Here is a 13538-nt window from a genome sequence, read left to right as displayed (position 1 = left end):
GTAAAGGACGAAGAGTACGAGGCGAGTCAACCAGGTCCACACGAGCTATTCCCCTCGGACAAAAATCTAGGGCCAGACGACCTGATCCTTATGGGGATCAACGAATGGCTAGCGTTCGCGAGCGAAAGCACAGAAGAAGAGGTGGAGGAAATCCTCGAGGCTGGACGATCCGCCATAGAGAAAGTAACCCCGAAACCAGCGAAGGATTCAGAGGAGGCCTATCAAAAGTGGAAGAGCAGGGACACGGAACGGTCCTCCTCCTGGCCTGGAGCTAAGCAAAAAGTTCGGTGGAGAAAGAAAAGGAGGGAACATGGACCTTATCCCGACCTGCCCACCTTAGATATCGAAAGCCTGAACATACCCAAGATTCCTTCAAGGTCTGGTCTGACTCCCAAGGGTTCAATAAGACGAAACAACTTCCGGAGAAAGCAGCTCATAGCGGGTACCCATGTGGTGGAACGAAAATCGGACCCAACCATACAAGGGAAACCCATCAGCTTAATTGGAGCTGCTGGGATGGATCGTCTACTGAGGGAGGGAACCCCAGCGTACTTCCTTCATATATCGCCGACGAAGGAGGAGTCCCCTGCTGAAGAAATGCTCCGGGCAAGTGATAGCAGCGCCCCAGAGGGAGTGCAGCAACCAAAGGATCCTGAGAGTGGGGACCCTAGTTCGGAACAAGGAGGGGTCGTCAAGGAGCTCGACAAAGAAGAGTCGAAGCGTCAGGAGACGGAGGAGTTAAAGAAATCCATTCCCGTCCAATACCAGGACTACCTGGACGTGTTCTCACCTGGAGAAGCAAGAACTCTACCTCCTCACCGACCCTACAATATCAAAATCGAGACAGAAGGGGATGCGATACCTCCCATAGGGAAGCTCTACAACATGTCCGAGAAGGAGCTGAAATCCCTCAAGGAGTACATCGATGAGATGTTAGGCAAGGGGTTCATACGATCCTCCAGCTCCCCTGCGGGAGCTCCTGTCTTGTTTGCCAAGAAAAAGGATGGTACCCTGCGACTCTGCATGGACTATCGAGCTCTGAACAAGATTACGAAGAAGAATAGGTACCCTCTACCCCTGATAGGAACCTTAGTGGATCAACTACGGAAGGCGAAGATCTTCACAAAGATCGACCTCCGCGCAGGATACAACAACGTCAGGGTAGCCCAGGGACACAAGTGGAAGACCGATTCCGAACTCGGTATGGGTCCTTCGAATACTTGGTAATGCCCTTTGGGCTCACGAATGCTCCCTCCGCGTTTCAATTCTTCATGAACGAGATCTTTCACAACATGGTGGACGTTTGCGTGGTAATTTACTTGGACGACATTCTGATCTACTCAGACGATGAAGCATCCCATGTCGGACACGTCAGGAAGGTCCTTGAACGACTACGGGCGAACCACCTCCATGCAAAGCCGGAAAAATGCGCGTTCCATGTCGACACCGTCGAGTACTTGGGGGTGATCATATCACCATTGGGAGTGTCCATGGACCCAGAGAAAGTGAAGGCAGTAATAGACTGGCCAAAACCAAGGACGGTGAAGGAACTCCAGGCGTTCCTCGGTTTCGCAAACTTCTATAGGAGGTTCATAGACAACTACTCGGGGATCACCAAGGTGTTCACGAAGCTCCTCCGAAAAGATTCAGTGTGGAACTGGACACCACAGTGTAGTAGTGCCTTCGAACTTCTGAAGTCAGCATTCTCCGAAGCCCCGGTTCTGGGACATTACAATCCGGACCTACCGGTAGTCCTCGAATGCGATGCCTCCGACTTGGCTATAGCAGGGATCCTATCACAGCTAGATCCCGAAATGGGGGAGATACATCCTATCGCCTTCCATGCACGATCAATGATCTCCGCGGAACTAAACTACGACATATACGATAAGGAGCTCCTACCTATCGTGGACTGCTTCAAACAATGGAGGGCGTACTGCGAAGGATCCCGACACCAGATCCAAGTATACTCAGACCATAACAATCTCCAGTACTTCACCACTACGAAGCAGTTAACAGCACGACAAGCCCGGTGGGCAGAGCTCCTTTCAGGATACGATTTTGTCATCAACTATCGTCCAGGGAGGTTGGGAGCCAAGCCGGACGCGCTCACCCGCAGATCAGACGTGTACCCAAAGAAGGGAGCTTCAAGGGACCAGGTCTTAGCAGGGAGGGAACGGGTACTCATACCTCCAGAACGACTGAACGCTACCATCCTTATGAACGAGGACCTCCTAGTGAATCGAGTAAGGGAAGCTCCAAAGGACACGACTATAATTGAAGCACTAAAAAGGATTGCACGCAACAAGGAGGAATCTTTCGTTTGGGAGGATGGGCTGATAAAGAGGGGAGGTCGTATATACATCCCAGACGTTGGGACCCTACAAAGGGAGGTCCTACAGTCGTACCACGACCATAAACTAAGGGGACATCCGGGAGAGAAACGCACCAAGAAGCTCGTAAACCAGCTATTTTTCTGGAAAGGACTGTCCAAAGACGTGAACTACTACAGTGCGGAGCTGCCACTCGTGTCTGAGAGCCAAAGCCAGTCGCTCCAAACCTTATGGGAACCTCCACCCGTTACCAATTGGTCAACGACCTTGGTCCTCAATCTCCCTAGATCACATCACCCAGCTCCCAGCCACTGCGGGACCAGAGAAATACGACGCCATCCTCGTAGTAGTCTGCCGACTCACCAAACAAGCCATATATGTTCCTTGTCATACGACGGATAAGGCGGAGGACTTTGCCAATCTATTCATCACATACGTCTTCTCAAAGCATGGGATGCCCTCTGACATAACTTCAGACCGGGGCTCCCTCTTTGTGTCCCAATTCTGGAGGGAGCTCTGTAGAGCATTAGGAATCGAGTCCCGACTATCAACTGCGTATCACCCACAGACAGATGGACAAACGGAACGAGTAAACCAATCCGTGGAAGCGTACCTTCGAATCTATTGCTCCTACGACCAAGACGACTGGGACCTCCTCCTACCAATGGCCGAATTCGTATACAACAATACCCCAAACACGACTACAGGTGTCTCACCATTCTTCGCCAACAAGGGTTATCATCCAAAGTTGTCCATTACGCTGGAACAGGTGCAGGGAGCGGAGGTCAATGAGTACGCGTCCAACCTCAATGAGCTACATGCGTACCTCCAGGAACGAATCGGGGTAGCTAACAAGGTCTATGCGAAGTACGCGAACCAAAAACGCCAGGAGGCCCCGGACTGGAAGGAGGGTGATCAAGTCTGGCTAAATATGGAGAACGTCAGGACTAGACGACCAATGAAGAAGCTAGACCACAAGTGGACAGGTCCCTATACAGTTTTGTCGAAAGTAGGAAGTCATGCCTACCGACTGGACCTCCCTGGAGACCTCCACAAGATTCACAATGTGTTCCATGTCGACAGGCTGAAACCCCACTTCCACGACAAATTCAAACGCCAGACCTCCCCGCCCCCCCCAATCTTCATAAAAGGGAAGACGGAGCATTTTGTCGAGGACATCCTTGACTCTAAACCCAAGAAGGGACGACCGGAGGAAGTGGAATACCTCGTAAAATGGGAGGGGTATAATGATGAGTTCAACTCCTGGGTAGGATGGGAAGGTATGGTGGGCTCGATCGAGCTCCTACGTAGCTGGCACAAACACCACCCGAGGAAACGCCAGCCATTGCGTCTGCAATGGGCTTCGTTGGAACGGGAAGCACGGGAAGACGAGGAGGAGGGATCGGGAAGGTAGAAGGGAGTAGAGGGGGGAACGACAACAATGAGGACACGATGGGGACCACAACCCCATATTCACGACTTTCTAACGACAACTGCATTGGAGGGCTCACGAGACCTGAATGCACGACGATTTTAATCTCATTGGTTTTCACATAATACGACAAAGGTTTTGATTACTCAATAAAAAGAAAAGAACAGGCAAGCAAAATATTTAACAGAGGTACAAAAAAGGGGAATGGGACAAAAACTACAAAAGGAATGCTACAACGACTCCTCCTTGACGATTCCCTGACCCACCGCCAACTCGGTACCTTCCCTCGCCACAGCAATCCTACCGGCATAAGCCTCCTCCGTCTCATACAACTCGTCATCATCACCAGTTAGATCGATGGATAGGCTGGTGACGGACCCAAAAAGGAGGGGCGGAACTGGGGAACAAGGAGGAGGAGAAGGGGAGGTCGGCGACTCCTGCTCTGACAGGAACAGAGGGACTGGGGGATGGGAACCCGCAGAGGGAGAAGACACCTGGACAATCGGCGCTTCGAGGGACTGCTCGACGTTTGCCTCGCCTGACGACTCGGGAACTGGCCCCATTGACGACATGGGGACTGGAGGATCAGGAACAGGCAACGGGGTATCGGTGATATGATGGATGTATTGTAACATCAACTGCTCCCAGTCAGCAGTCAGCTGGTCAATACTGGGAAGGGCAGGAACGATGTCGTCCACCTTCCAGCGCCATCACTATGAGGAAGAGCCGTGGACAGTGCGAACATTCGTCAGTGAAGAGGGGGCTCCAAAGAACTATCGGGAGGAGGAGCGAAACCAGTGTGTTGAGCAGCCGTCAGGAAGGGACCGTCGTTGTCGAATCGGGAATGCTCCAGGACCATACAATAAAGACCCTCATCTTCATCGACAGCGTTGTTGAAAAACCATTGGATACTGCTTAAGGACCGCATGTACATGTCACCGTGGACACCTCGAGCCGCCTGCATGTAATCCAGCCCCAACTGGAAGTTGTGAACGACAGTGTTGAGATCGTCAGAGTCGAGGCCGCGACGAAGGAAGGCCACCACGGCTTCAATAATCGCCCCAAGATAACGATAGTGGTGATGAAGAACCGTGGCAGGGTCGGAGCGGTACAGACAATGAGCAAAGGTGGCGACACGACGGAGGTCTTCACGAGCCTTATGAAGGTCCCCTTCAAGTTGCGAGAGAGGGGGCAAAACGACTTCGTAGTAACCCTCATCAGGGTACTCCTTGATCATTTGTTCGACAAATGCGGCACGACCGCGGGCGCGGTGGACCTCCTCTTGCAACTCCTCTACTAGACGACGTTGACGTGTCGCCAAAGCATTGGACTCGTCAACAACACCCTGTTGATACAGCAGGCTGGTCGTCAAATGCAAGTTCCTACGAGTAGAAGTGGATAACTTTTCATCGGCGACCTTCCGCTCTCTAATGGCGTCTTCAAGATCCCCCTGTAACTTCTGAAAACGTTCCAAGAGACTCTGGATGGAGAATTAAACGAGAAGGAAAGAATTAGAGGGAAACAGAATACGCACTCGATCAGGAGGTCCAGGTAGGGCCTCATCCAAAGCACGGAATTGGTCCAGCACACGATGGTACTCCACTTGTTGCTCGTGAACCTCACAACTAGAAGATCGCAGCTGCTCTACCTCCCGCTGCCGAGATTCGAGAGCATGGGAAGTATCCCGAAGAGCAGAAGTGAGGGAGGAATTCTCCCGCTGAGAGTCAGACAATTGGGACTCCAGCAACCGAACCCGAGCAGCGAGGCGCTGATTTTCAGCACGATAAGGATGAGTAGCAAGGGCGCGAGGGTACTAGGGTGGGACGAGGAACAGGAGGCATATTGGAAGAAAGGAGGTCCTGTCCTGTACCCTTTATAGAGGAAGAGACGGCAGGTTGCTGAACCAAACCGGACTGAGCCTCAGCAACAGCTGCCAAGCGAACCAAACTGCTGTGACCCTGCACCGACAGATCATCATCGGGTACCTCCATTAAGGAGGGAGAGGCGCGAGGAGGGAGGGAAGTAGAAGTGGTAACTGGCAGCGAACGGACTGGAGGGACCACCAGGCGAACACGACGAGGAGACTCCTGAGCCGTCTCCTGCACAGGGGACCTACGACGGGGACGCTTTTTAGAAGCATTCGACCGAACCTTTTTGCTGGAAGGACCAGCCACAGGCAAAGGGGAAAGGTCGCGCTTACGCTTAGCAGCGATGGCTGCCTCCTCCTGTTGCAAAGCGAGGAAGTCCCGCAGCTCCTGCTGGTCGACGTCAGCAGCGTCCTGATCGTCAAGCATGTTCAACTCGAGGAGGGTAGAGGTCGAAGATGTACGTTCATGAAGGGCAGCGTCATATTGACGCCATGTACCCATAGGAATACCCCAAGTCGATTTGTGTGCAGGAGTCCCGTGTAGCTCCAAGAACCTACGACTATATGCGAGATCCTGGTTGCAGCGACGAGCGAAGTACCGATAACGAAGGATCTTGCCCAAACTACAAGTCTTCTTCACGGAGCAGTTCGTACATCGAGGGGAATTTGGTAGAACCTTGCACTTAGCCGGAGATTTGGAACAGTTAGAGCAAGGGGAAGCTACCTCCGCCAAGAAAGGCCACAAAGGATCGTCTTGACAGTAACCCGATAGCGGCTTACCAGTGTTAAAAACCGTCTCAAACAACTGCAGCTGTGGACGAGACGGAAACTCGATGGTGAAGGCCAGCTGGTCCTGTTCGGCCTCCCCATCAGACTCAAGATCAGGGGAAGGTACCTCTCCAATGGTAGTAAGGATAGGTAATTGAGGGGAGCGAGTGCGGGAACTGGAGCGACGAAGGGGGGCAGACATCACAGTTGAAGGAGTTTAACTCGTAGAACTGGCGTGGTGGAAGAAGTGGGAAAAGCAGGTACCTGACGGACTTCAACAAGAAAATTTTCGGGTACCACGTGAATGTCAGGTGACCTTACAGGAAACGCAACGAACCATCGCGAGGGCGCGAAGGGGTTAGAAGGGGGGTAATGTCATGCCCTGACCACAACCAACCAATCCCAGCACCATCCCACATGCTTCCTTACACCTCTCCAAGACATCCCCGAGGTAGTGCACCTCCCCAAGACAGGACCACGGGTACTATGCACCTCCCCAAGACTATCCTGACAACCTCCCGACACGCATACGAAACTCCTTAGCACCAGCCCCATTAAGTACAAATCTCGATCAAATGTCTCCCTCGACTACTGCCTCATGTCCCCTAGGCTCTGATGTTCCTTTGTTCACTTCCCATACCTATTTAAGTAGCTCCGTAACGTCTCCAAGCACCAGCTTGGTATATTTTGAACACACACCCTTTTGCATAGGTCCAGTCCCTGTCCCTTTGTACCTGCTAACCATACGGATTTCTCTTTACTCTCTGTTTCTCTACTTCTGTTTCTCTCTACTTCTGTCTATTGTCTCTCTGATCATCTATACGATCGAATATACGCTTTCACTTCAAGTCTAAGCCTTCCGAGTGAGTCCCCGAGCTCCCTTGAACATTACTAAAGCTCCCCAACGCCTACCCGCCTTGGTGAGCTACCCTTCCCCAAACCTCCCAGAGCTCCCTAGCTACTTCGTAAGCTTCGGGACCTCGATCTAGGTAACGTCGAAGCTACCCCTCACGTCGGACTACGTATTGCTTCTCCGTTACCACCTCCCACACTCGAGGACGTCCATCCTCAAGCTCAGCCCCCAGGGACCTACCCTTCCTGACATATCCCTTCTCGGGAGCTTACACTCTCGAGACCCAGTTGCATATATGACCTACTCGATCCTATATTGACGTTCTAGCGAGTACAACTCCTACTACGCAATACTGTACGGTCCCGCACTCTTCCTTAACCTCCCTACGCCTTAGGGACCTCCCTGGACCTCCTAGGGACCCCCTCAAGGGTCATCATCTCGTCGTTCCAGACACTACTAGGTCATTCCCGTCCTCGGTCGCGGTTCTCGTAGCTCCCTTCGAGCTCCAGCCTGCTCCTAGCACGCTACAACATAAAACTTCATATACCAAACCTACCCTAAGACCCATTTTGACCCAGGTCTTACAAATTCCTCCATGTTCAAATATGCTTTCAGTAGCTTCGAACCATGGTATCATTTGACTTGGATCAATTATATCAAATAATGGTGCTGTCTTATACTTTCTTGGAAGTTTCGCACTGGCTTTGTCAATTTCAGCCTTAGCTTCAGCTGACAATGCAGGCATTCCATAATTATTGGTAGTCATTTTGACTGGTTCAATCGTATTACTTGTTTGAGAGATAGTCTGATTTAACGTATCTATCAATCTATTTGATTCAATCGATGTAGAAGATGTTGAAATTGACTCTGGAGCAATCAATTCAATTATATCTTCTTCAATATCAATCGGATTAATTTCTTTTCTCTTCCTTTTCGGATCGAGATTAGATTTCTTCAAATTCCTCTGTAAAGATATAAGTCTTCCTCGAGATATAGATGATCCTGTTCCTCTAGAAACAGAACTTCCACGCGGTGCTTCTGTCGGTATTTGAGAAGAGGATGGACGACTGGATTCGTTTGTAGGATTTAATAGGGATGTTCGAGCTGATGTGCCGAACGTAGATCTCCCAAATACAACTCCTGCTTTACAATATTCTTCCGGTGTCAATACTCCTGCTTTCTCCGAATTCTTCGAAGTACGCGGTTTTCCTGATGAACTAATGTCGACAGTTCACAGAAATGATATCACAAAGATCAACACACTTCTACCAAATAATTGAATATAATCCAAACAAACGTTCAATTTAATTTATCAAGCTAATCGTAGCTTCAAAACCACCCCTCGCGGTGGGCTCCAGATAACGAGCTTGCCTCGTTTTTGTGTGAAAGAGAAAGGAAGGAATCTAATGGGCACTCCAACCAACCAATCTAATACACAATATGCGAGTTCACTGCTATCAAATTTATTTAATAGCAAGGGGTAGCGTTGGCAAAGGTTCCGCAAAGCTTTGAGAGCTAAGTACGAAGCTTTGATTAATCAATTTGAATCGTTCTAAGGATTCGATATATTCCTTTGATCAAGGTAGATTCAGCACGATTTGTGCTTTGGTTTGTATTGATTTGGGTATATCAAGAATTGGGGGTTTGAATCAAAGTAAATTAAAACCGAAACACACAGACCCCTACAGAGGGCTAGAACTATGTGCTGGCACAACCACACAGCGTGATTTGCCCTTAAGACCAACGACTGATCCTAAGTTCGAAGAATACCCAACAACTGGATATACTTCTCGCAGTCACAAGGAGCAGAACACGACGTTCCTATACTCACAAGTGCCGGGCCCGAATGGCTGCTAGCAAAGAGGTTTCAGTCTGGCGGGAGTGTGTCTTTCCTTTTTACGGATTAGCACTGCAACGTCGTCCCAAAATCACTTGTATTCCAGATACATCGGATCGCTATTTATACATACAGAATATAGAGTCACACAGTACAATTAATTTAATACAATAAACATTCGGAACCGCAAGGAAACTTCTACACTCGGCCAGATACCATTTAATTTGAATCTACATGTCCTTATTTGGTCCATAATGATTCCAAGATTCAAGTATACCTCCAAACATAGGTAGGTACTTCGTTATTCATTTAATTTAATTGTTTTGGAGAATGACTCGAATGGTGTTCAGCTGTCATTGCTGTTCAACACTTACTTCGATCATTTGTCACCTCGTCCGGAGGCAAATCAGCTCTCCTCGATTCTAATCCTATCAATCTGATTCATCTGGATTAAACTAATTGCTTCTCTCTTTCAATAGACACCCATTGTGCCTATACTCTATTAAGGGAGTTACACATAGTATTCATTTAATTGCATTCTTCAATATTTTCTACGTCAGGACTCTTTGACATTCATTTGATATGTCTTCGGAGCCTCGCAGTACTTCGATTGTTCTTCTAGTCATTTTCCTCAACCATGCAACTTGATTGGTCTATTAGACTAAATCGCAGTCTTTTAGATTAATGCATGATCTCATTCTAGAAGGAGTATTTGATAACTCCTGAGTTCTAGAAAGTCATTTCGAGTCAATCCTCGGCTCATGGTCACTTGAGTAAGTTCTTCCAAACTCCTGCCAGTGTAAGGTCCAATAGAATACCCTTGGTATGTCATACGTGAATGGTCATCCTTTGGATGTAGTCCGAGTCTGGTATAATCCTGCTTGACAAACAGGTAGACTGCTATCCGAAGGTAGTATCGGGGATGGGTAAACTAACCAACTTGTGGTAGTATGGGTATATGGTCCCTTCAACTTATTAGACTGATTCAGTATTGACTTTGACTGTCAATCTGGGTCTCAATTACAGTCCTCTCAATACCAATCTATACGTGAAAATGTCACAATTCACAGCATAGACGTCTAGCCAAAATTTAGGCGTGTCAGCATAGACGTCTAGCCAAAATTTAGGCGTGTCAGCATGGAGGGTTGAATGGGACAGTAGTGAAGTTATTAACAGCACTGCCATTATGTCGCTAGTCCCCAGAGATTGAGAGTAGAGGGTAGTAACTGGAAGCAGCCAAGTCGGAGCAGTGATAACCCCAATGGCGAGGAGCAGACCAAAGAGCATTTTGAGTCCTGAGGTCAGAGTAGAGAATACTCAAGGAAAGGATCCTCAAGACTTCAGAGAGATAGAGAGTGACGATCTAAGATGATAATTAAACTGAGGAACTACAGTATTGTACAGGGGTATTTATACCTACTAATCGGCATATTGGAGCGGAGCACCAGACTAGCTACTAAAGGCTATACATATAGTACCTTCAGGGTGGAGAATAAGACAATAAGAAGGGACTAGGTAGAAAGGGAATGTGTAGTGAGAAAGAACAATAAGAATGAGATTACAATAAATGCTAGATCTCAGAGTACTGAGCGGCAGAGCAGAGCACCAAGGCATGGTCCTGACACCTTCTGTCAAGTTCATGCCCAACCACTCACGCAAAATTCAACTGAGCCAAAAGGCTACTATGACAGGATAATTGTCATAGGTGGTTGGGACCATACATTGCCTTGAAGTACTCTCTACTCTAACCTTAGGACTTTTAGTTCTTTGGTTCACTCCTCGTCACCGGCGATACCACCGCTCCGACTTGGCTGCTACTGGCTCCTCTCTTCTATACTCTCGATCTCCAGGGACTAGCGGCGTAACGGTGGTGTTGTTAATAACTTCACCACTGTCCCATTCAACCTTCCTCCCTTAGACACCTTGTGGCCTCTGGCATGGTTACATGGTGTACATGATCTTAACAGTATAATTAAACTCAATCCATTAATGTCGTACTGACATATCATTTTTTATGCCTCCGAGAACTCGAGCTCAATCTAGAGCTAACTCCGAAGAAAATACTTTCTTCACTACAGCCCAATCATTTGCCCCTTTCTCCGAATCCATTTCTGCCATCGGTCAACCATGTCGCCATAATTGCGGTTTTGGTCCAGCTACAGTTCCTACTACGTCGACTCTTCCTGAGGCTATGGAAGAAGAACAACAATTCGAGTACAGCACTTTGTATACTGGTGATGGACAACCTGTCCAAGTTTTGACCCCTTGCCATGGACAACCCCCTGTGGTCGCTCTGGCTTGGGGCCGGTCTATTACTCGGATTGAATCTCCAATCCTCCAAGCCATTGGTCGTCGTACTGGAAAGCAACCTCAATGTCGTGCTACATCACAATCTCCTTGTGACCCACCTCCTCACTTCGATCTGGATGCTGGTGATCACAATGATCAAGACCCTCCTGTCGACCCCAACGATCCGGGTGCTGACTGTCATGCCTCGACCATTAGCCATAGCTCCCTCCTATGTCTTCATGCCCTGGTGACTACCAGGACAGCCCCAGTATCAACCATACGCTCTCACACCTCCGTACCTCCCCAAGACAGTACCATCTTCAGTACCACCTTCCTTCCCTCGACACGAGTAACTCCTAAACCTTCCCCAACACGCGTAAGAAGCCCTCCTACACCTACCCCATTAAGGTACTAATCTCGTTTTACATGCCTCATGGCCCCTGATGTCCCCTTGTTCACTTCCTGTACCTATTTAAGTAGCTCTGACACATCCCCAAGCCCCAGCTTGGTATATTTTGAACACACACCCTTTTGCATAGGTCCAGTCCCTGTCCCTTTGTACCTGCTACCTATACGGATTTCTCTTTACTCTCAGTTTCTCCATCTCAGTTTCTCTTTACTCTCGTCTATTGTCTCTCCAATCGTCTATACAATCAAATATATGCTTTTACTTCAAGTCTAAGCCATCCGAGTGAGTCTCCAAGCTCCCTCGAACAATACTAAAGCTCCCCAATGCCTAAACGCTTTGGTGAGCCACCCTTCCCCAAACCTCCTCGAGCTCCCTAGCTACTCCATAAGCTTCGGGACCTCGATCTAAGTAACGTCGAAGCTACCTCTCACGTCGAACTACGTATCGCTTCTCCATTACCACCTCCAACACTCGAGGACGTCCATCCTCAAGCCCAGTCCCCGGGGACCTACCCTCCCAGGCGTAGACCTTCTTGGGAGCTTACAACCTCGAGACCCATTTCCATCTATGACCTATTCGAATCCTATATTGATGTTCTAGCGAGTACAACTCCTACTACGCAATATTACAAGGTCCCGTACTTCTACCTAACCTCCCTGGACCTCCTAGGAACCCCCTCAAGGGTCACCACCTCTTTGTCCCAGCCACTACTAGGTCATTCCTGTCCTCGGTCGCGGTTCCCGTAGCTCCCTTCCAGCTCCAGCCTGCTCCTAGCATGCTACAACATAAACCCTCCTATACCAAACCCTACCTTAAGACCTATTCTGACCCAGGTCTTACACTGACAACAACAATCCTGACAACGACAATCTGGATAATGACTCTGGCAGTTTACCGCGTGGTGATCATGGTGACCCCAGTGGACCCCGTTCCCCAATCTCTCCTGACATCCCCAAAGAGAAACGTGCTATGTTGGAACTTCTCTTGGGATTCAAGGGTTCCATTGAAACCCTTGGTACCATTCTCGCCACTCTCGGCAGACCCTCGGACAGCTCTGAATCTAAGAGCAAAGTCAAGGAGCCAGAGGTATTTGACGGTTCGGACCCCCAAAAGCTCAAGACGTTCTTTGTCAATCTCGCCCTGGTCTTCAATGACTGTCCAAAGTATTTCACCAACCAACGGAAGGTGAACTATACTCTTTCCTATCTCAGTGGATCAGCCAAAGAATGGTTTGTCCCTGATATTCTTGCTGCCGGCCTGGACATCCTCCTTCAAAGCTCTTGTAAAGGAGTTACAGGACAATTTTGGTTTACAACGCCCAAGGCAAAGCCAAAGATTCTCTCGGTAACCTGAAGATGAAGGAAACCAAACACATCCGGTTCAACACCCTGGCTGCTAGCACCAACTGGGATTCTGCTGCCCTGAAGTGGGCTTATGGATGAGGTTTGGCTGAATGCATTAAGGACAAAATGGCGCGTTTGCCCAAGCTGGCGACACTCACTGATTATCGTTAAGAGGTTCTTCGTATTGACAACCATTATTGGAAGCGCGAAGAAACCAAGAAGCGTGAGGCTGGTAAGCCTTTTATTGCTCAGAACCCAAAGAAGGGTTCCTCGGACTTCAAAGCTGGGTCTACTAACCAGCAAAACAACTCTCAGCCATCTGGCTCTTCGGCGCCATTCACGCCGAAGCCTAAACCTTTTTCTGGAGGTAAACCTAACAACAATGGTAAGCCCCAGAACTCTTCGAA

This window comes from Lentinula edodes (genome assembly GCF_021015755.1).
Source record: "Lentinula edodes strain Le(Bin) 0899 ss11 chromosome Unknown C8R40scaffold_33, whole genome shotgun sequence".
Taxonomy (NCBI): domain Eukaryota; kingdom Fungi; phylum Basidiomycota; class Agaricomycetes; order Agaricales; family Omphalotaceae; genus Lentinula; species Lentinula edodes.
The sequence above is the reverse complement of the archived record's forward strand: the minus strand, read 5'-3'. Positions refer to the sequence as shown.